This window comes from Pipistrellus kuhlii, unplaced genomic scaffold (assembly GCF_014108245.1).
Source record: "Pipistrellus kuhlii isolate mPipKuh1 unplaced genomic scaffold, mPipKuh1.p scaffold_m20_p_2, whole genome shotgun sequence".
Lineage (NCBI taxonomy): Eukaryota > Metazoa > Chordata > Mammalia > Chiroptera > Vespertilionidae > Pipistrellus > Pipistrellus kuhlii.
The window spans coordinates 87,051,835-87,075,276 of NW_023425515.1; positions in this window are offsets into that span (position 1 = coordinate 87,051,835).

Here is a 23,442-nt window from a genome sequence, read left to right on the forward strand (position 1 = left end):
GCTTAGGTCAATTTCTGGGTTCTCTGTTCTGTTCCATTGACCTACCTGTCTGTTCTAGTGCCAGTACCAAGCAGTTGTGAGCACAGTGACTTTATAATATAACTTGATATCTGATATTATGATCCCTCCAACTCTGTTCTTTCTTAGGATTGCTGCAGCTATTTAGGGACTTTTTCTATTTCATACAAAATTTTGGAAAGTTTATTCTAGGTCTGCAAACTATGCCATTGGTATTTTAATTGAGAGTACATTTACTCTATAGATTGCTTTGCGTAGTACGGACATTTTAATGATGTTGATAATACCAATCTATGAACATGGTCTATTCTTCAACTTTTTTATATCTTCCTCTATCTCTTATTCAATGGTTTATAGTTTTTGAGTACAAGTCCTTTGCTTCCTTGGTTAAGTTTATTCCTTAGTGTCTTAATTTTTTGTTGTTGTTGCAAGAGTAAATGGGATTATTTTTTAGTTTCTCTTTCTATGAGTTCATTAATTTTGAAGATTAAACCCTTATCAGATATAACATTGGCAATTATGTTCTGCCATTTTATGCATAAAAATGCCATAGAGCCGAAACTGGTTTGGCTCAGTGGATAGAGTGTCGGTCTGCAGACTGAAAGGTCCCGGGTTCGATTCCGGTCAGGAGCATGTACCTTGATTGTGGGCACATCCCCAGTGGGGGGTGTATAAGAGGTAGCTGATCGATGATTCTCTCTCATCGATGTTTCTAACTCTCTAGCCCTCTCTCTTCCTCTCTGTAAAAGATCAATAAAATATATATATTTTTAAAATGCCATATATTTTTGGGTGTTAATTTTACATCTCGCTACATTGCTGAATTAATTTATTAAATTAAGTATTTTAGATGATATATATATATTTTTCTATGTGTAATATCACATAATCTGTGAATAATGACAGTATTAATTATTTTGCAATTTGAATAACTTTTCATTCTTCTTCTTGTCTGATAGCAAGCCCTTCCAATACTATGTCGAACAGGAGAGGTTAAAGTGGGTATTCTTGTCTTATGCTGTTCTTTCAGGAAATGGTTTTAGTATTTTCCCATTGCATATGATGTTGGCTGTAGGTTTGTCATATAAGGCTTTTATTATGTTGAGACTGACCCTCTATTCCCACTTTGTTGAGAGTTTTTATCAAAAGGGGTATTGGATTTTGTCAAATGCTCTTTCTGCATCAATTGATATAATCATTTGGTTTTTGCCTTTCAATTTGTTTATTTGATGTATCAAGTTTATTGATTTGACAATATTGTACCAACCTTGCATCTTCAGAATAAATCCATTTGGTCATGGTATATGATCTTTTTAATGTACTGCTAATATTTTGTTGAGAATTTTAGCATTTATGTTAACCAGAGATATTGGCCAATAATTATTTTTCTTTGTAGTGTCTTTATCTAGTTTTGGGATTAGGATAATGCTGGCTTCATAGAAATAGGTTAGAATTATTCTTTACTCTTAAGTTTTTTTGAATAGTCTGAGGAGAATCGGTGTTATTTCTCCTTTGAATGTTTGGTACAACTCTTCTGTGAAGCCTTCCAGACCAGGGCTTTTGTTTGCTGGAGATTTTTGTTTGGTTTTGTTTTATTACTGCTTCAATTTCATTGGTAGTGATCAGCCTATACAGGTATTGTGATTCTCCTTAATTGATTTTTGGAAGATTGCATTTTTTTAGGAATATGTCTATTTCATCTAGTTTGTCCAGTTTGTTGAAATAGAGTTGTTCATAGTTCAATTTATAAAATCCTTTGTATTTCTAGTTGTTTCTTCACCTCTTTAATTTTTGATTTTGTTTATTTGGTTCCTCTCTCTTTGTTTCTTGGTGAGCCTGTAGAGATTCATCAATCTTGTTTATTCTTTCAAAGAATCAGATCTTGGTTCTATCGATGTTTTGTAGTTTTGTAACTTTATTTGCTTTTGTCTGTCATTTATTTCCACTATGATCTTTATTATTTCCTTCCTTCTGCTTACTTAGACTTTTCTTATTGCGCTCTTTCTATTTCTTTAAGTTGTAGGGTTAAATAATTTAATACCAATTTTTCTTGTTTTTTCAGGTAGGCCTGTAGTGCTATGAAGTTCCCTCTCAGGACTGCTTTCACTTTGTCCCATGTTTTGGATTGTTGTGTTTTCATTGTCATATATTTTGTGGGTGTTTTTTTATTTCTTCTTGGATCTCTTTGGTAACTTATTCATTGCTTAATAGTACACTATTTAGCCTTCATGTATTTGATTGTTTTATTTTTGTAGTTGACCATCCCCTTTTCAAATCCAGTTACTGATGTCTCTTTGGGCCTATTCAGGTCCATGAATTTGGCCTCTGTCTTTGTTTCCTTTGTATAACTCAAACTGCAGGCAGAGTGTGGCAGGATGTATTACCTGTCTTAAGGCTACTTGGAGGAGTTAGCTCTTCTGGCCATTTAGATGTGGAAGCTTAATAATGTCCCATTGCAGGATTCCTGGTCATGTCTCCCTGCTCTGCTTACCTACTGAGCCTCTTCTCAGGCCCCTCAAGTCTGTGCCTCTCTCCTGCACCAAAGCCTCGGGTGAGTGTTTCCAATTGAAAAGTCCTGTGTCCTGGGTTTAGCAAGTAAAAGCAAGGACAAAAGAAAAGCAAAACATCCACAAAACTTCTAGTTTCTCTCCCACCAGTTGCATGCTGCTCCGGCCGCCTTCCCAGTGCAGCCTTTCTGTGGCTGTGGTATTATGTCCAGATTCCCCTGTGGCTTTTCCTTTCCACAGTTGGATGTCACGCCTCTCGCCAAAGAATGTGGCTTTGGTACAACCCAACTTTCTACTCACCCTCTTGGCCTGCTGGCTGGCTGTCCCTCTCAAGCTCAGATCCCTGTTCCTACTGTTCTCCAGGTGTCCTCTCCCTTCCTTGCTGTAAGTTGTCTCTTCAGTTGTGTCTACCGTAATTAGTTAATTCTGAGTTGGTTGTTTTTTTCTGGAAAGAGGTGCATGACATGTTTACCTATCTGGTCACCATTTTTTCACTCCACACTATATTTAAAAAAGAACTTAAAAACTGTCATGTTTCTACAGGAAGGAGAACAGTGGATCAATGAGGAGGCAAATGCTTTTGAACTTTTTTAGTGACAACAGAATAAAGCAACATGCTATTGAGTGCTTCAGAGTTGGACCATTTTCAGGCAACACAGAGGCAGTTACCATTCTCTGAGAGAGTACTCAGTTTTGAATGGGACTGAAGTCAAGGTGAATTATTCCAAGAAAACCTCACACAGTCCACATGAGACCACGTTATTGGTAGAAACCATGATAAGAGGACAAAACAGAGCAAATGCAAGACCAGGAATGCCATCCCAATCCAGAAAGATGACCAGGAATGTAAGAAGACAGCTACATCTTGCAGGGATGGGAAGCAGGGCAGGGAGACTTGGAAAAGTGGTAGCCAGGAATCCTGCATTGGGTTGTTCATTTGTTTCTAAATCAAAATGGCCATTTTCTCCAGGAGGAGCTACCTGCTCCAAGACCAGAGGGCAGGTAAAGAAAAAACCCTGCCTTAGGTTATAGAGCCATTTTGACTTTACTGATGAAACAAATACAGAGGTCAGGCTTACAAGTCTGAACAATATCAAGGAGTCCTCAGGCCAATAACACTGATGAAATTAAAGCAGAAAAAAACAAAAACAGAAAACAAACTTACAGTAAACAGTCCTGGTCTAGATGGTTTCACAGTGAAATTTTACCAAAACAAACAAACAAACAAAACAAAACAAAACAAAAACACACAGAAGAACAAAAACTTATTTTCCTCAAACTATTCCAAAAAAATTAAGAGGAAGAAAAACTCCAAGCTCTTTCTATGAAGCTAACATTTCCCTAATTATAAAACCAGAAAAAAACATGACCAAATAAATAAATAAATATAAAGAACTACAGGTCAATATCACTAATGAACATAGGCACTAAAATCATTAACAAAATTTTAGCAAATCAGAGCAAGAAATATATTAAAAAAATCAAACACCATAATCAAGTGGAGTTGGGGAGGAGACTTACTCTGCGGATGCCAGGCTGGAGCAATATTCACAAATCAATAAATGTGATACAGCACATAACAGATTGCAAGACAAAAATCAAATGATCATATCAATTGATGGAAAAAATATTCGACAAAATCCAACACCCTTTTTTGATAAAAACTCTCAGCAATGTGGGAATAGAGGGATCATACCTCAACATCAACATAATAAAAGCCATATGCAACTAACCTACAGCCAACATCATACTCAATGGGCAAAAACTAAATACATTTCCCCTAAGAACAGGAACAAGACAGGGATAGCCTCTTTTATCACTCTTGTTCAACAGAGTACTGGATGTTCTAGCTGTAGTAAACAGACAAGAAGAAGTAAAAGGCATCCAAATTGGAAAAGAGGAAGTAAAATTCTCATTATTTGCAGATGACATGAGACTGTATATAAAACCCCATTTACAAAAACAAACCTAATATTTTTAATAAATGAATTTGGAAATGTAGCAGGAAACAAAATTAACACCTAAAAATGGAGATTTTTATACACCAATAATGAACTCTTGAAGGGAAACTAAAAAACAACAATCTCATTTACAATTGCAACAAAACCTTAATTTACTTAGAAATAAATTTAACCAAGGAGGTAAAAACCCTCTAGGGATGTTCAATTGCCAGTGGAATTGGGCCTAAACGGGCAGTTGGACATCCCTCTCACAATCCAGGACTGCTGGCTTCCAACTGCTCACCTGCCTGCTGTTCTGATTGACCCTAACCTCTTCTGCCTTCCAGCCTGGTCACCCCTTACTGTCCTCCCCTGCAGGGTTTATCTCCCCCAACTGCCCTCCATTGCAGGCCTGGGTCCCCACCAACTGCCTTCCTTTGCAAGCCTGGTTCCTCCCAGCTGACCTCCCCTGCTGGCCATCTTGTGGTGGCTATCTTGTGTCCACATGGGGGCAGGATCTTTGACCACATGGGGACAGCCATCTTGTGTGTTGGAGTGATGGTCAATCTGCATATTACTCTTTTATTAAATAGGATAGAGGCCTGGGCCATGGGTAGAGCCCTGTCTGTGCTCCTGTAACAGTTCTCCCCATAGCTCATCTCCCTTCTTTCCAAGCTTTCCACCTCTCACAACCTCGCCGTTCCTACCAGTCTCCAGGTGCCTTTTATTCTTCCTTGTTATAAGTCACCTCTTCAGCTGGACCACAGTTGGAAATTCCAGGTAAATGTTCTCCAACTGAGTTTATTTCCATCCTGGCACTGGAATGAGGTGCCAGATAGGTCTTTATATTCAGACGCCATTTTCCCTAAGTGTCATTAGAAACCATTAAGTATTATTAATTCTTTTTTTGGTTGAGATAATAGAATCCTCTTAGAAATCTAAATAAATATGCATGAAACAATTTAAATTATGAGGGGGAACATTATCTGTTTTGGAAAAGTTCTTACCCAAAATACAACCAAAATTAGTAATTTTTTTTTAATAATAAAAGGCTTCTAATTTTACATTCTAACTTTTCATATTTAGATTTATTCCTTAATACCAGGTAAATAATTCAATTTGAGCTTTTTTTGGTTCATGATTAAATTTCTTTTGTTTCATTTAAAAAATTCCATATTTCAGCAAAAGTTCTTTTTAAATAATCTGAATCACATATCCTCAAACAAAAATGTATGAGCAATTTTCAAACTAACAAGCATATATCATATACAGTCTTTTGGTTTTCTTTGTGTGTATGTGTGTGTATATATATATATATATATATATATATATATATATATATTCAACCAGGTGGAAATTGTTGAAGCATAGATGATTCACAAATTACTATGTTTTGAGCCCTAACCTTTGCCAGATTCTTTGGCATAAGAAGATGACACTCAGTTCAATAAATGTATATTGATCACATAATTTAGAGTGCAAACTGGTAAGTGCGGTAATGAGGCATGCACAGAGAGCTACGGACAGGCAAACTTCAGCTGAATCAAACTGTCAACATATTTAACAAAAACTCTGTTCTTTCTATTAATATAAAAATAAATAGTTTAATAGATTTAATAATTAGCCAAATCAGTTTATTTTTATTGAATAGAGAAATGTGTGTAAAAACCTCAATTCCTTTAAAAAATGTGCAAAAAACTTGAAAATAAACAATTAATTCCAAGTATTCCTTTAATTGACTTAGTGTTTTGGTCAGTATGAATAACTTTCTGCTTAATAGATGAAAACAGAAAGAAAGGATTCAAAACTCTTATTGCCCTAAATGATGATGCTTAATATAGCAGATTCCAGATTATAGTGTGTGTGTATGTGTGTGTGTGTGTGTGTGTGTGTGTGTGTGTGTGTAAAGACAATAATATCTATATATGTTCCAGATATTCACTTTTATAAAATGCTAAGATGTTATCTTATTACAGCTACATATGAAAAATGATACTTATGCTACTATTAATTTTGACTTTCTGCACATTCATAAGTTGTATAATTTGTAAAATAACATTATTATATATCCTCACAAATCTGTTTTTTTTGGTCATCATTTAGGCTTTGTCAACAAGATCTTTAATGGTAATTATTATATTCATGGAACAAAATCAGCATTTTTCTTTTTTCCTTTATTGAATTTATTGGGGGTGACATTGGTTAATAAAATCATGTAGGTTTCAGTCATACAATTCTATAATTCATCATCTGTATATTGTACTGTGCATTCACCAGCTGAAGTCAAATCTCCTACCATCACTGTTATCCCCCTTCACCCTCTTCTACCTCCTCCTACCATCTTTTTTTCTTTGGTAATCACCATACTGTTGTCTGTGTCTATGAGTTTTTGTTTGTTTGTTTTTGTTTAATCCTTTTACCTTTTTCTTCCAGATCTCTGATCCCCTTTACCTCTGACAACTGTCAGCCTGTTCTCCATATATGAGTCTGTTTTTATTTTGATTGTTTATTTTGTCCATTAGATTATACATACAAGTGAAATCATATGGTATTTATATTTCTTTGACTGGCTTATTTTACTTAGTATAATACTCTGTTGGTCCATCCATGCTTTTGCAAATACGTTTTTACCCTCTTTTTTACAGCCAAGTAGTATTTCATTGTGTAAATTACCACAGCTTTTCTATTCATCCTTCTACGGATAGGTACTTGGGATGCTGCTTCCAAATCTTGGCTATTTCAAATAACACTGCAATGAACATAGGGGTACATATATACTTTGAATCAGTGTTTTGTTTGTAGAGAAGATTTTTAAATTTTTTTATTAATGCTTCAATTTCATTAGTTGTAATCTGTCTATTCAGATTTTGTGATACTTTCTGATTCAGTTTTGGAAGATTGTATATTTCTAGGAATTGTATCTATTTGTCTAGATTGTCCAAATAGTTGGCATATAGTTATTCATAATATTTTCTTAGAGTACACTGTAGATTTTGGGGGACAGGTATTACTTCTCCTCTTTAATTTCTGATTTTATTTATTTGTGTTCTCTCTTTTCCTCAATGAGTCTTGTTAAAAGTTTATCAATCAATCCCAGCTTTCACACGGATGCAATGGTTCTTTGAGCTCTGTGTTTTATGTCAAGATGATGATTATCTGGTTTGTTAACTTATTTTGGTCATTTAGGCTTGTTCTGTTTTGCACACTTTTGTAATTAAATATAGTGATGCTAATAAAAAAAGTTTATCAATCATATGTATCTTCACAAAGAACCAGGTCTTGGTTTCATTACTCATTTGTGTTGTTTTTTTTAGACTTTTATTTTTATTTATTTATTTGTTTGTTTATTTGTTTATTTATTTATTTATTTATTTAATGTTTTTTATTTATTTTTTACAGAGAGGAAGAGAGAGGAATAGAGAGTTAGAAACATCGATGAGAGAGAATTATCAATCAGTTGCTTCTTGCACGCCCCCTACTAGAGATGTACCTGCAACCAAGTTACATGCTCTTGACCGGAATCAAACCTGGGACCTTTCAGTCCTCAGGTGGAGTTATCCAAAGAGTTATCCACTGAGCCAAATTGGTTTTGGCTAGACTTTATTTTTAAAAAAATAATGTATGCCCTGATTTTTATTATTTCCTTTCTTATACTTTGGGCTTTGTTTGTTGTTCTCTGTCTAGTTCCTTTACGTGTAAAGTTAGGTTGTTTATTTAATTTTTTTTTTTTTTAATTTCTTGAGGGAGGCTTGTAATACTATGATTTTCCTCTTATAACTGCTTTTCTATGTTCCACAGACTTTGGGTTGATTTATTCTAATTTTCATTTGTTTCAAGGTATCTTTTAAGTTTTTTGTTGATCTCATAGTTAACCTATTCATTATTTAGTAAGATGATATTTAGCCTCTATATCTTTTATTTTTATTTTTTTTCTTCTTTTGATAGCTTTCTAGTTTTGCACCATTATGGTCAGAGAAAATACTTGATATGATTTCAGTCTCCATTCATTTGATATATTCTGTCACTTAAGGTCACTGTTGCCTTGTCTTCCAAAATGCTTATTGACTTTCTGCTTCATCCAACTTACTATTTATGCCTTCTAGTATATTATTCATTTAAGATTTTGTATTATTCATTTCTGATCATTTTTTAAATATCCTTTTTCATGTTGTTGTAGTTCTCACCAAGTTCCTTCAGCACCCTTATAACCATTGCTTTTGAACTCTATATCTGTAAATTGCTTACCTCCATTTCATTTAGCTCTTAATCATCTGGAGATCTCTCCTATTCTTTCATTTGGGGTATGTTTCTTTTTCTCCCCACTTTGGTTGCCTCTATTTGTTTCTATGCATTATATAGGTTTGTTATAACATTCATTCTTGATAGACCAAGTGGTACACTCTTCTTCATTACCTGAGCTGGGTGCTCCAGGAATGCCCCGTGTGTATTATGTGGGCTTTCCTGTTTTTATTGAGTCTTGATTTCTATTGGCCTATTCATTTGAGGGGTAAACCCTCAGGCTGACTGACTGTGAGGATCAACTCTGACCAGAGTGTACAAACTGATATGCAGATGCTGACCACCTAGAGCATAATTCACCTCAATAGGGTGAGGTGCCTTGCCAAGATTCCCTTGGATCCTGCTAATTGGATCCTGCTCTAATGTTGTCTAAACATGACATGGCCACTGAGTGTGCTGGTTCTTGGGCCTCTTGGGAGCAATTTTGGTGTAGGCTAATGTCAGATGCTGCTTGTGACTGGCCCTGGCAACCTGTTTAGAGTTATAAAGTGATCAGCAGTTTATGGCTGCCTCCATTGTGTGTGTGTGTGTGTGTGTGTGTGTGTGTGTGTGTGTGTGTGTGTATAGGACCAAGGCTTGCTTTTACCAGCACCAGGCTTGGGGCAAGTCACCAAAAGTCCCAAGACACACCAAGATCCATATTCATCTGCCTCTGCCTCTTGGCTGTCTATAAGGTTCAGCCACTGAAAAAGCCTCTCTCATGATAGTTAAATTGCATAATGTAGGTTCTCAGTGAATCAACAGGTAGGAGCAAGTGGTGTTTAGCAGACTTATTCCAGTTAAAACCATTGCAAGTACTATGTCGGAGGCCTCTCAGCAAATGTCCCAGGGTCTACTAAGTCTAGCTGCCACTTACTGAGTGCTTGCATACTTCAGGAAGTTATCATGGTGAGGCCAGCAGAGTTTATCAAGCACATACAGACCAAAGGTTAGCTGTGAGAAAGGAGGGGTTCTGCACCAGTCAGGTGAGCAAGGGAAAAATGGCCTCATCCTAAGGTCACACCACTCAGTCTTCCATGGATTCTGCCTGGAGTCTGATCTCATCAGGGCAGAGCCACCAGGAGTCAGGAGGATGGGCTCTCCTATGAGGGGGATGTTCCTTTCAGGCTTGAGGGAAAGTGGAGGGAGCGGCCCCCATCCCAAAGCTACACCATTCAGTCTATCTTAGATTCTGCCCAGACACTGGCAGGGCAGGTTGGAGACAGCAGTAGATGGGAGGGTTGTGCCTCCAAAAGCCCAATAGTGCAGCTAATGGATCTCATGTGTGGGGGTGGTGCCAGTCAGGTTTATAGGAAAGTGAGGGAAATGGCCCCTTCCCCAAAGCTTGACTTGTTTATGACACCCCTGATTCTTTATAGACTCCTACACTTCAGCTGAGACAGTTGAAGACTCAATAGGGCTCTAGCTTTGCAGGATGGGGTAACAGGGAGTTCAAAGGATTGGGGTATTGCAGGCCCCCAGGCTGATGGCATACGGAGAGGTGTGCTTCACCTAAGAAAGTTGGCCTGTGTGGTATGGGAGAGAAACTCAGTTCAGGGATTCTGGTGGTTGTCCCTTCAGCTCTCTTCCCAGAGCCACAAACCCTAGTCTCTTCTCATGTGACTCTTGTCGGCTCTGCTCTCTCTCCATTTGCTGTGAATACAATTTTATGCATTGACCCTTTAAGAAGGTACATGTATCTTTAGCAGACTCCTTTCTCTTCCTGTCAATCAGAATCCCCACTGATTTTCTTAGCCAGATGTTATGTGGGTACTTCTTCCTGGCTCTAATGCTCTGCACTGTGGAGACCAGCTTGGGGTTGAGATACAACACTTTTCAAGGGAAGCATTTGCAGCTGAGATATCCCTCTGGAATTTCAGCAGCCACCCATGGGAGTGGAGTCAGCCCTTTTTGTGTCTCTGCCCTTGCTACTTGTCTCAATATGGCATCTTCTGTATATCTTTGGTTATAAGACTTCTTTGTAGCTATTCTTCAGTTGGTTATTAAGGTAGATTGTTCTATATTTTAGTGGAAGTTTCAGTTTCGTCCTGAAGGAGATGAGTGTATCATCCACCTAGTCCATCTTGGATTCCCTAACATTTTCCTTATTTGAAAATAATAGCCCTTAGATACCATGCATTTTTGAACTGTTTCCTTAATAAAGTTGCCTTTCTTGGTTTGGGGAATGTTTGAGTGAATCCTATAAGAAGATCAGAGAGGGCTGACAGTTAAACTGGGAAGATCTTTACTAAAGTCATAAGTTTCTGCCTTGTAAATGACCTGAAAACTGCAGACATCCCTTACACTGTAAACAGGAATTCTACAGTGGGTTTAAATTAAATGAAATTTGAAGAGATGACATTTGGGCTACTCTGCAGGAAATAAATGATGCAACTATGTTGGCTTCTGCTATCAGGACCCTATGACCTTTAGAGAATACTCTGATGTTTGCTTAGAACAATAGACAAAAAAGAAGAATCTTATATAATAAAAGGGTAATATGAAAATTAACTGAACTGTGGAACAACCAGATTACACTTGACCCCTCACTCCTGCCATCCCCACCCATGGCTCCTTGCCTCAGCTAGCCAGCCCTCAATAGCCCCATTGGGGTGGGCTGGTTAGACCCCACCAGTGCATGAATATGGGACTGCTAGTATTATATAATGGCAAAATTACTGGTGAGTATGCTAAAAATGAAGGTTCAGTGAAAATCAGTAAAAGAAAGAATAGAGTTTTCTAAGAGTGATGGAATTGATTGTGATAATAACAACAGTAATAGTGTTGACTACTTATTACTTACTGTGTGCCAGCCAAGGCACTCTGCTAAGAATTTTACATGTGTTGTGTGTGTCACTTAATTATCATAAAAATATTTTATGATTGTTATTATTGTTTTTTAAATAATGGTAAAAAACAAAACAAAAAACTAGGTTGTAAGAGATTAAGTAACTTGCCCACAGTAATATTAGTAATTCAAGTCAAAACTAGATTTAAAATTCAGGGTGGATTCTAAAACCCGTGGTCTTATTCAATATTAGACTATAACAGTAGTTTGACTTAAAATTTAGGGCCTAGATATAAAAACCTTTATTAAACAGAAAGTTTCAGTAAAACGATTCAGTTTTCAGAAACCAAATTAGTGATTCACAACTGAAATGGTTTTAACCCCTTCCTGAAAACAAATAGCAATGTCTGAAGATATTTTTAGTTGCCACAGTTGAAAGGAGGTGCTCACATAAACAAATTGAGTGATAAAAATCATATAGTCATATCAATCAATGCAGAAAAAGCATTTGATAAAATCCAACACCCTTTCCTGATAAAAACTCTCAACAAGGTGGGAGTACAAGGATCATACCACAACATAATAAAAGCTATATTTGATAAACCCACAGCCAACATTATACTCAATGGGCAAAAACTAAAACCATTCCCTCTAAGAACAGGAACAAGACAGGGATGCCCACACTCACCACTCCTGTTTGACATAGTACTGGAAGTACTAGCCATTGTAATTAGACAAGAAGAAGAAATAAAAGGCATCCAAATTTGAAAGGAAGAAGTAAAGTTGTCCTTATTTGTAGATGACATGATATTGTGCATAAAAAACCCAAAAGACCCCATCAAAAAACTAATAGATTTAATAAATGAATTTGGCAATGTAGCAGGATACAAAATTAACACCAAGAAATCTATGGCATTTCTTTTTTTCTTTTTTTCTTTTTTTTTTTAAATATATTTTATTGATTTTTCACAGAGAGGAAGAGAGAGGAATAGAGAGTTAGAAACATTGATGAGAGAGAATCATCGATCAGCTGCCTCTTGCACACCCCCTACCGGGGATGTGCCCGCAACCAAGGTACATGTCCTTGACCAGAATCGAACCTGGGACCTTTCAGTCCTGCAGGCCAACGCTCTATCCACTGAGCCAAACCGGTCCTGGCTATATGGCATTTCTATATACCAATAGTGAACTTATAGAAACAGAGACTAAAAAAGCAATCACATTTACCATCGCGCCAAAAAAATTAAGATACCTAAGAATAAACTTAACTAAGGAGGTAAAAGACCTATATTCGGAAAACTACACGACACTGAAAAAAGAGATAGAGGAAGATGTAAACAGATGGGAGAGCATACCATGTTCATGGATTGGTAGAATCAACATCATCAAAATGTCCATACTTCCCAAAGCAATTTATAGGTTCAATGCACTCCTCATCAAAATACCAACAGCATATTTCACAGACCTAGAAAGAGGTCTCCAAAATTCATCTGGAACTAAAAAAGACCCTGAATAGCCATAGCAATCCTGAGAAAGAAGAATAAAGTAGGAGGTATTTCAATACCAGATTTCAAACTGTATTACAAAGCCACTGTTATCAAAACAGCCTGGTAATGGCACAAGAACAGACATACAGATCAGTGGAATAGAATAGAAAATCCAGATATCAACCCAAATCACTATGCTCAATTAATATTTGACAAAGGAGGTATGAATATACAATGGAGTCAAGACAGTCTCTTCAATAAATGGTGTTGGGAAAATTGAACAGATACATGCAAAAGAATGAAACTAGATCACCAACTTACACCATACACAAAAATAAACTCAAAATGGATTCAGGACTTAAACATCAGGCGGGAAACCATAAAAATACTAGAAGCATCCACAGGCAGCAAAATCTCAGACATATGCCAAAAGAACTTCTTCACTGATACTGCCTCTAGGGCAATGGAAGCTAAAGAGAAAATAAACAAATGGGACTACATCAAAATAAAAAGCTTTTTTTTTTTTTTTTTTTTTTTTTTTTTTTTTTTTTTTTTTTTTACAGCAAAAGAAACCATCAACAAAACAACAAGAAAAGTCCACTGTATGGGAGAACATATTTGCAAATGTTATCACTGATAAAGGCTTAATCTCCAACATCTACAGACAGCTTATACAACTTAATAAAAGGAAGATAAATGATCAAATTAAAAAATGGGTAAAAGAAGACAGAAGGAAGACCAAGAGGCACATGAAAACATGCTCAAAGTCACTAATTATCCGAGAGATGTAAATCAAAACAACAGTGCGGTACCATCTCACACCTGTCAGAATGGCTATCATCAACTACTCAGCAAATGACAAGTGTTGGCAAGGATGCAGAGAAAAAGGAGCCCTTGTGCACTGCTGGTGGGAATGCAGACTGGTGCAACCACTGTGGAGAACAGTGTGGAGTTTCCTCAAAAAACTGAAAATGTAACTCCCATTTGACCCAGTAATCCCACTCCTAGGATTATATCCCAAGAAACCAGAAACACCAATCAGAAGGAAATATGCACTCCTATGTTCATAGCAGCACAATTTACAATAGCTAGGATTTGGAAACAGCATAGGTGCCAGTCAGCAGATGATTGGATCAAAAAACAATGGTACATCTACACAATGGAATAATATGCTGCCATAAAAAAGGAATTCTTATCATTTGCAGTGACCTGGATGGAATTGGAGAATGTTACGCTGAGTAAAATAAGCCAGTCAATGAAAGAAAAACACCACATGATCTCACTCATTTATGGATAATGGATAATAAGAAACATTATAAACTGATGAACAAAAAGATTGATACAGAGACAGTAAAAGAAACAGACTGTTAAATTACAGTGAGGAGGATAGAGAGTTATGGGGGAGATAAGAGATCAACAGAAGGACTTGTATGCATGCATATAAGCATAACCAATGGACGAAAGACTCTGGGGAGAGAGGGCATGTATGGGAGTGGGGTGGGGTGGGGATTGGTAACGTATGTACACATATAATACCTTAATAAGAAAAAATGAGGGAAAAAAAAGAAAGGAGGTGCTATTGGCATCTAGTAGGCTTAGGTTATGTATATTTCAATACACCCTACAACTCAGAGGACAATAATCACAGCAAATAATTATCTGGCACAAAATATCAAGTGCTGAAATGGAGTAATCTTTAACTAAAGTATCAGGATCGATTGCATAGTTTGTGGTGCCCAAGACAAAATGAAAATGCAGGCATCCGACCCAAAAAGCAGAAATTGAATTTTTTCCCCCATTTTTTTCCCCACCCTCTAATTAATGCAATGTTTCCTTGGGCAGGATTGGTGACTGAATAACTGCAGATCCCCAGAGCCATCCAGGGTTCCACCCTGAAAATGAGCCCTGACTTTGGATCTCTATTTGCCAACCATAGACTCTGCCAAGAGAGAAAGTTAACATAGTTGCTGGACAGCGATGCTAGAGTAGATAGCAGAGAATGCATTCTAAGAGGCAGAGAAGCATCAGGATTCAGGTGCACAGTGAGCCAAGACTCTAAGCCATTGAAGTGTACAGATATGCTTTAATTTTATAGCAGACTTTACTAACAAAACATAAGTTCAAAAATGGTTATTCAAATTTTCAAGAAGGCTACCACACAGCATTACACACCTAGCATGGGGTCCCCCCTGAGTCCAGGTCCCTGTGTGTGACTGAATTAGTTCATCACCCATGAAGTCAGCTCTGCAGACTTATAATGACAATTGGAAGTGATGAAAGAGGTGACTGCATGGCTGGTGCAGAAATCTTAAGAGAGCAAGTTTAAAGGATCATATAGGAATTGCTTTGTAAATTCAATGGTTTATAAACCACAGCAGAAAATCAAAAATTGAGTGTCAAAGTTTGTCCTCATTAGGGACATTAGAGGAAACCTTAGAGAACAGCAGTCTCTTATAGAGACCAAAGATCAACGGAGAGGAGAGCAACAATAATAAAAAAAAAAAGCTAAACTAGGCTGTTAACAAGGTAGGGATAGAAGGTGGCAGTCCCTGGAATACATTTAGTGGCAAGCTGTGAGTCTGAGAGATATAGTAGAGATTCAGAATAGGTGCAGGCAAGAATGGAGGCTCTAGGAAGATCTAATTTGAAATATGTAGCAGTAATGGCTTTATAAGCTTGGATAATAATATTTTGAGGCTGAACTGGGTCATTCCAAGATGCCATTGGAAGCAGGAAAAAGGGCAGAAGTATTTGATTTCTTTGGCTTGATTTGATGCTATCATATAAAATGTTAGTGTTAGTAACATATTGTGATAGACACAATGATGCTCCTCTCTCCAAATGCCCACATGGTGAAGGGCATATTGCAGATGTGATTAAGTTAACAGTCATTGAAATCAGGAGATTATCCTGGATTATCCAGATGTGTCCAATCTGCTCACATGAGTTCTTAAAAGTGGAGAACCTTTTTTGTTTGGCTACACTGGCCAAAGAGATGCAAAGAGAGAAGGATTTGCCCTGCTGTTTCTGACTCTGAAGATGGAGGAAGGAGATATGAATCAAGGGATCAGGGTCCCTTAAAATTTAGAGAGTTCAAGGAAACAGATTCTCCCCTGGAATCTCCAGAAAATGCACAGTTCAGCTGACACATGATTTTAACCCAGTGGAACTATGTTAGACTTCTGCTCTACAGAACTCCTAAGATAATAAATTTGACTTGTTTATGGCCATTTAATTTGTTTTGACAATAATAGGAAACTCATCCACTTGTACTCAGCTTGCATGGTAGACTGAGAACTGTGAGAATATATGGAATCATGGAATCATAGAGCTGGGGTGGTCATTGAGATAATTAAATCTTACACTCTCATCTTACAAGAAACCTATTGTTGAAAGGAGGTCATGGGGATGCCAAAGGTCACACACCCGGATCCCTGTCAGCCAAACCCTTGCCCTTTCTACTGTACTATGTATTTTCTGATTACAGGGTTCTTGGGCAGGAGAGCAAGAATAGATGTATATAAATGCAGAACTCGCATTATCGAGAGAAAAGCTATAAAAGTCAGGGAGAGCATAAAAAGAAATGAGGGAAAGAACCAAGCGAGAAGTAAATCTTATTGGTTCAAAGACAAGCTCCAGTTAGAACTGGAAACACTTAAAACATAGCATGCAGGAGAAAAAAGATGAATGGGCCCCTAGAAACAGAGTAAAACATGAAAAATGATCAAATGAGACTAGAGGGAGAAACCCTCGCCTGTGTTTCTGCACCATCTAAATCAGAGTAGCTTCCTTTTTGTAGTTGCTCCCAGAGTTAACGTCTCCTTGATAAACTAGGTGGTGAGTCTGTGAGGTGGCTGGTGTTGCGGACCTGCATATCTCATTAGTCCTGTGCAGGGCAACAGGGGAAGATGTACTTCCCCTCAGAGAAATAGTGCTGCCCTGGAAGTGTAATCCACCCCCTCCCCCATGGCTGACCCCAAAATAGACCTTTTCCTCTAATACCAAGTCTCAAAGGAGAGCTGAATTTCTCACGACATTCTTTATGAGCCTTTTCTTGGTTAGAAATTAAAGAAAAATATGTCAGGTACAGAATCTAGGAACAAAGTATAAAACATGACTCTCATAGATTACTAATAGTGATAGTACCATTGGAAATACCCAGAAAAGAGCAAATTGTCAGGATTTAAAAGGTCACCAGTGTCTCCTATCTTGTATGTCTTGCTCTTATTAGCTATTTAATTTCTTTTGTAGTGAAGCACACCTGAAAAATCAAGTGGTAGACATTTTTCAGTGCAGATTCAGTGAATAGAATTACATTCCTACCCATGCAATTGGTTTTCCCTCTTTTATGATTAAACAGCCTTAGCATTGGTATGAAGCAATGTATAGCATAAATAAAAAAGTAATAAGGATTACTATGTTAGGTTGTTTTGGTAACATATGATAACTGTAAAAGTCAATATGCAGACTTTTAAAATACAAAATATTTATCTTTGCACATTTCTATCTTGTCAGGTCCTCATTCAGGCACCTCATTTGCCCTATGCCCATCCCTTCCTTTTGTAGCTTCTTTGTAAGGATGCTTCTCTAGATTTCCCCCATTCACTCAAGGGTAGCAGCAGAGACCAGGAACTAGTAAAAACTCATTCTGTAATTGCAATACAACATCTAGAAAAATCTGTGCCATCTACTTGGAGAATAAAAGCTTTCTTCGGAAGGACCCACCCCCATTTTGTCCAACAGCAAACACACCTATTCACAGCCCAGAGCTGACACTTCTTATTATGATGTTATCAACTATTAATTATATGACAAGTGACTCATCTAATCTTCATTGCATCTAGGAATCAGATTTGATATATAAGTAAAAACCTTCCCTTTTCTTCCCCTAATCAGCTTCTCCTTAGATTTCTGTTAACTCCTTTGTCTTAGGTTATCTGTGATGCAAGTACAGAAATGACATAAACTCTTAATCAAAGTTGTTTCATTGGCAGTTGATTATGGGTCTCCTATATATTGTTGAAATAGGTGAAGATGTCTTTTATTTTTATTACTCTTAATCAAAATATGTGTTGTTTTAAGTTGTGGTTCTGTTTTTAGATGCTAATTTACCTCTGAGATTGATTTTAGGACAGTGTATTTAATAAAGGTTAAAAATTATTTAACTGTGTTTTCAAGGATTCAATTTAGTTTTTACTCTAAATTTACACTCAATATTATTCAGAAAATGAATAAATCCATATTATTTAGTTATAGTGTTTATCAGACACCATGTCTTTGTCTTAGTATAAGGTAGAAACCTAGTTATAGAGAGGTTAATACATTTCTCCGTGATAAAGTAGAATCATCCTTGAAATACATGTCCATTAGAATAGAAAGCTCATGCACTTAACCATTTTACTACATAGCTCACAGGCAGCATTTATAAAAACTTAGGATCTTACTCTTAACATGTTTAGATATACCACATACATTTTGAAACAGGTACCAAAACAAGATAAATAGCCAAGAGTAAAGAAACAAAAACTAGGTGATAAAAAAGGGAATATATATATATTTTAATGATTTAAAGACAAATTCAGTTCAGATCCTTTCTCAAGTTTCACTCTTTCACTTGTTCATGTCTACTGATGCAGAGACTATTAGGAGAACTCTGCTGTCTTTGCTCAATGGGAAGGTCTCTGTGAGGTGCATCCATTTTTCCAGGTCATTGCAGGTGCCAAGGTCAGTTCAGGAACCAAGTTTTGACTCTTCCTTTACCCTTTCTTTAGGAATACAATGGCAAAAAGAGTTCTCTCCCCTTACTATGATTTTGGGGCCAGGTAAATTCATTTACTACACACTAAAGCAAGGAAATTATTACATTAAATATTAAAGCAAACAAAGAGAGAAAGAAAAAGGGGGGGGGCACTATAGAATAAATTACTTAAAGCCCCTGTGGTTGTTTATTTTACATGTCAACTTGACTGGCCACAGGATGCCAGGATTAAACATTATTTCTGGGTGTGTTTGTGAGGGTGTTTCCAGATGGGATTAGCATTTGAATCAGTGGGCTCAGTAAAAGTAGATTGCCCTCCTCATTATAAGGGAACTTCAACTAATCTACTAAGGGCCAAAATAGTGCCATGGGCAGAGAAAGAGGAATGAAAAATGTATTATGTAAATATATATTATGAGGATTATACTATTATCCTAAATTTTAAAAAATATATTTTATTGATATTTTACAGAGAGGAAGGGAGAGAGATAGAGAGCTAGAAATGTTGATGAGAGAGAAACATCGACCAGCTGCCTCTTGCACACCCCCCACTGGGGATGTGCCCGCAACCAAGGTACATGCCCTTGACTGGAATCGAACCTGGGACCTTTCAGTCCGCAGACCTACCGACGCTCTACCACTGAGCCAAACCGGCTTCGGCTATTATCCTAAATTTTAATATAAAATTAAGCATCACACTGGAAACAACCTAGGTGTTCATTGATATATAAATGAATAAAATGTGGAATAAAATATATTACTCAGCATTAAATAGAAATAAAATCTTACTATTTGTGATAATATGGATGGACCAAGAGGGTGCTATGCTACGTGAAATAAATCAGAGAACAACAAATACAGTATGATTTTGCTTATACATGAAATCTAAAAAACAAAGCAAATGAACAAACAAACAAAAACTTACAGTAATAGTCTCATATAAACAGAGAACCAGCTGATCGTTGCTAACTGTAGGGTTGGGGCAGGTGCTGGGAAAGGGAGATTGGGAGACAGGAGAATGGGTAAAAAGTTAAGTGTCCTGGAATTGAGTTTGATTTTTTACCCAACATTTTCAGTGAAGCACTTTTGACCACGGGAGCAAAAATACCAAAACAAAACAACAACAACAAAAAACAACAGAGTGGTTGCATGCAGCTTTCATCTGGTTTTCCCAATAGTGTCATTTGGCATAACTATGGTACAATCATATCACAGTGGAAAGTTGTGCAAGCCACAGCTTGCTCACATTTCACCAGAAAAAAATTAAGCACTAATAGGAATGAAAGATAAATTGATGATCAGGATACTCTGGCACAAACTACTTTTCAGAATTACAAAGTAGGCATGATTTGTGGGAGAGGAAACAAATATTTTCCTGAGGAAAATGCCCCTAAGTAATGATGGATTCTTTCTATAACTTCAATTATGTAGTAGCTCGCTTCAGGCTTCACATCTTTCTGGAAATCAGGAAACCTAAACTATATTGATATATTGATCCAGCATTCGTCTTAGTAGCTATATTTAACATTTCCTTCCACAAGGAAGAAACTGTTTATATTTCTGCAGCATTTTGTGAGTATACATACTGTGAAAACCCTGGCTAAACAACTGCTTTCTGTTTACATTTAAGACATAGGTTTTAGCCTGGGTTCAAAATGCCAAAGAGAAAGCTCAGAGTGTTCTCCAACACTTGTGCATTTTACATATTTATATTACAGTTTTTCTTGCACTGAGAAACAAGTATTCCTCTTGTAAATTCCTCCGTTTAAAAAATTAATATAGAATCACATTTTTTTTTTTAGGGAATACATTCTAATCTTGTCATTTTTATAAGAAAAATTAGAAATATATTTATCTACCCGTCCTCAAATTATTAGACAAGTGACTATGATAAGGATTCAGTGTTAATTATCTTTTGGTCTTAAGTTGAGGAATATAGGGCGGAACTTGGAGGGGGAGGGGCACTAGCAATCTGAATCTGTGCCAGTGACCTCTGCCCTGGTGCACATTCTTGTTAGCCTATCATTAAGTCACTGCCCCTTCCTTAGATAAGAGTCTGTTTTCCTGGGTGCTCCCAGGTTGCAGTGGCCATGGGCTGGGAATGTGGCAGTTTGGTCAGAGGTGGGGGTCGCTGGTGTCACTCAGACCAGGCATTTAAATACAATCTAAACTCCACATTCTAATTTACTCAGCAGGGGCTGTGAAAGCTCACCACAAAAGCCCAGTAATTAGGAAACAAAGAAATTTAAGAATATATAAGGGGTGATCTCATTGAATTAGCTATTTAGGCTTTGGATCTTCGAATCCCCTGAACAACAGCTCTTCTTTAAATAAAGGGTTTTTCCTGAAACTCTGAGGACTCATGTATTTTCCAGTCACTTGGTAAATTCTGCCACAAAATCAGCCTTGTTACCATGAAACCTCTTTGAGAAACTATGAGTTTGATCTGTATCTGATACTGACTTACATGCCTAGGAAGGAAATTTCCTTCAAGATTACATAGAAAGTGGAAAAGTTAGCAATTGCTGCCCAAGTAATAAATGGCTTTTCCAGCCATGCCTCACATATTAACTGATCACTCTGAGATTAACTTGCAGTTCCCAGGGAGTTTCTGATCAGTCTCCTATCTGATCAGGGATGTGGTCAAGAACCCTATTCAGAGATGGTTTGTTTTTCTCACAATATCACAAAATATTTGCTGTGCAAAAACAGGAATTTGAACACCATATTTTCAACTAAGAATTTGATAATAATTAGAGTCCAGAAAGACAGAATACTGATTCTGATTAATCATTTTGAACATACAATATAAGGTGGCCTAGTTCTGCAAACAGTAACTGGCCAAATGTATTCAGAAGAGGTTCATAAATATGGACCCTGAAGCCATGTTGTAAACACTGATTCTGCCACTGTCTAGCTCTTGCCTAATCTCTTTCGGAACTGAATATTGTTAGGTATTACTTAGAAATAATATTTATCTATGTAAAGTATAAAATGAGCACAAGTTTATTAACTGAAAATATGGGTAATTTAACTCATCCCTTGAGCACTTCAAGTTCAACCCACTTATGTGTGATTTTCAAGTTAATTGGACCACAGCACAGTCCAAAAAGTTATCTCTACAGATTTTTTTCTTATCATATGTTCAAATTAACTGGATTTTTCTATACTTATTTTTTTCATATTTAAGGTATCTATTTGTCAAATAATTAAGTATAGTTTTGATAACTGTCATGATCACAAATTCTATATGTCTACTGGGTAGTACACAGAGGGCTGGCTATATTTAATTCATCAGTCATCTATATTTAAATAATTGTCTCTCTTTAAAAAAAAATTCTCATATGTGCACTCACACACACACACACACACACACACACACACACACTGAGTGGCCAGATTATTATGACCATCTGATGTTTGTAGGCAAATTAGCCATACACTGCATCATATGGGTATGGAAGCCGAAGGCCTGTTCGAACACCTTTGCTGTCTGCAGTTATCAAGATAAAATGTCTCCAATTCACATAGGAGCACAAGGATTGGACAGTCGGGCATTGGAAAAAAGTCATGTGGTCTGCTGAATCATGTTTCCAGTTGCATCATGCACATGGCAGAGTGAGAATTTCGCAGAAACAGCATGAAAGCATACACCCTACATGCATGAGTACAACCCTTCAAGCTGGTGGGGGCAGTGTTATGGTTTGGGACTTTTTCCTGGCATGATTTGGGCTCTTTAATTCCTATGGAACAACGTCTGAATAGCACAACATACCTAAGTATCCTTGCTGATCAAGTTCATCCTATCATGTTGATGGCGTATCCCAAAGGATATGGCTTCTTCCAACAATACAATGTGCCATGCTATGGTGCTCATATTGTGCAGGAGTGGTTTTAAGAGCATGAGGGAGACTTTACCTTGCTTAGGTGGCACCCGCAATCACTGGATCTCAATCCCATTGAGCATTTGTGGGACAAAGTTAAAAGAGCCATCAGGCAGCTGGTTCCACAACCATCAAATCTCACAGAACTGGACAGTGCTATTCATCAGGCATGGTGTTAGATTCCTCACATGCCAAAAAGAATTAAAGAATTACTGCAGTATTGAAGGCACAAGGCGGCCCAACAAAGTACTGATGGGTGGTCATCATAATCTGGCCACTCAGTGTGTGTGTGTATATATATATAGTAGTTACCCCTTATTCAAGATTTTGCTTTCTGCAATTTTAGTTAACTGTAGTCAACCAGTCTCAAAATATTAACTGGGAAAATTATTAAGTTTTAAATTGCATGCCATTTTGAGTAGTGCCATGAAATCTCTCACCATCCCACTCTGTCTCACCTGAGACACGAATCGTCTCTTTGTCCAGGATATCCTCATTGCTTGTCACCCACAGCCCCTCAGTCACTTAGTAGACATCTTGGTTATCAGATCAACAGTCAAAGTATCAGTGTGCTTGTGTCCAAGTGACCCTTATTTTACTTAATAATGGCTCCAAAGCATAAGCCCTGGCAATTCAGATATGCCAAAGAGAAGCCTTAAAGTGTTTCCTCTAAGTGAAAGGTATGAGTGCACAGGGGAACAAAACATGGTATATTCAGGGTTTAGTATGATCCACGGTTTCAGGCATTCATTGGGAGTCTTGGAACATATACCCACAGGCAA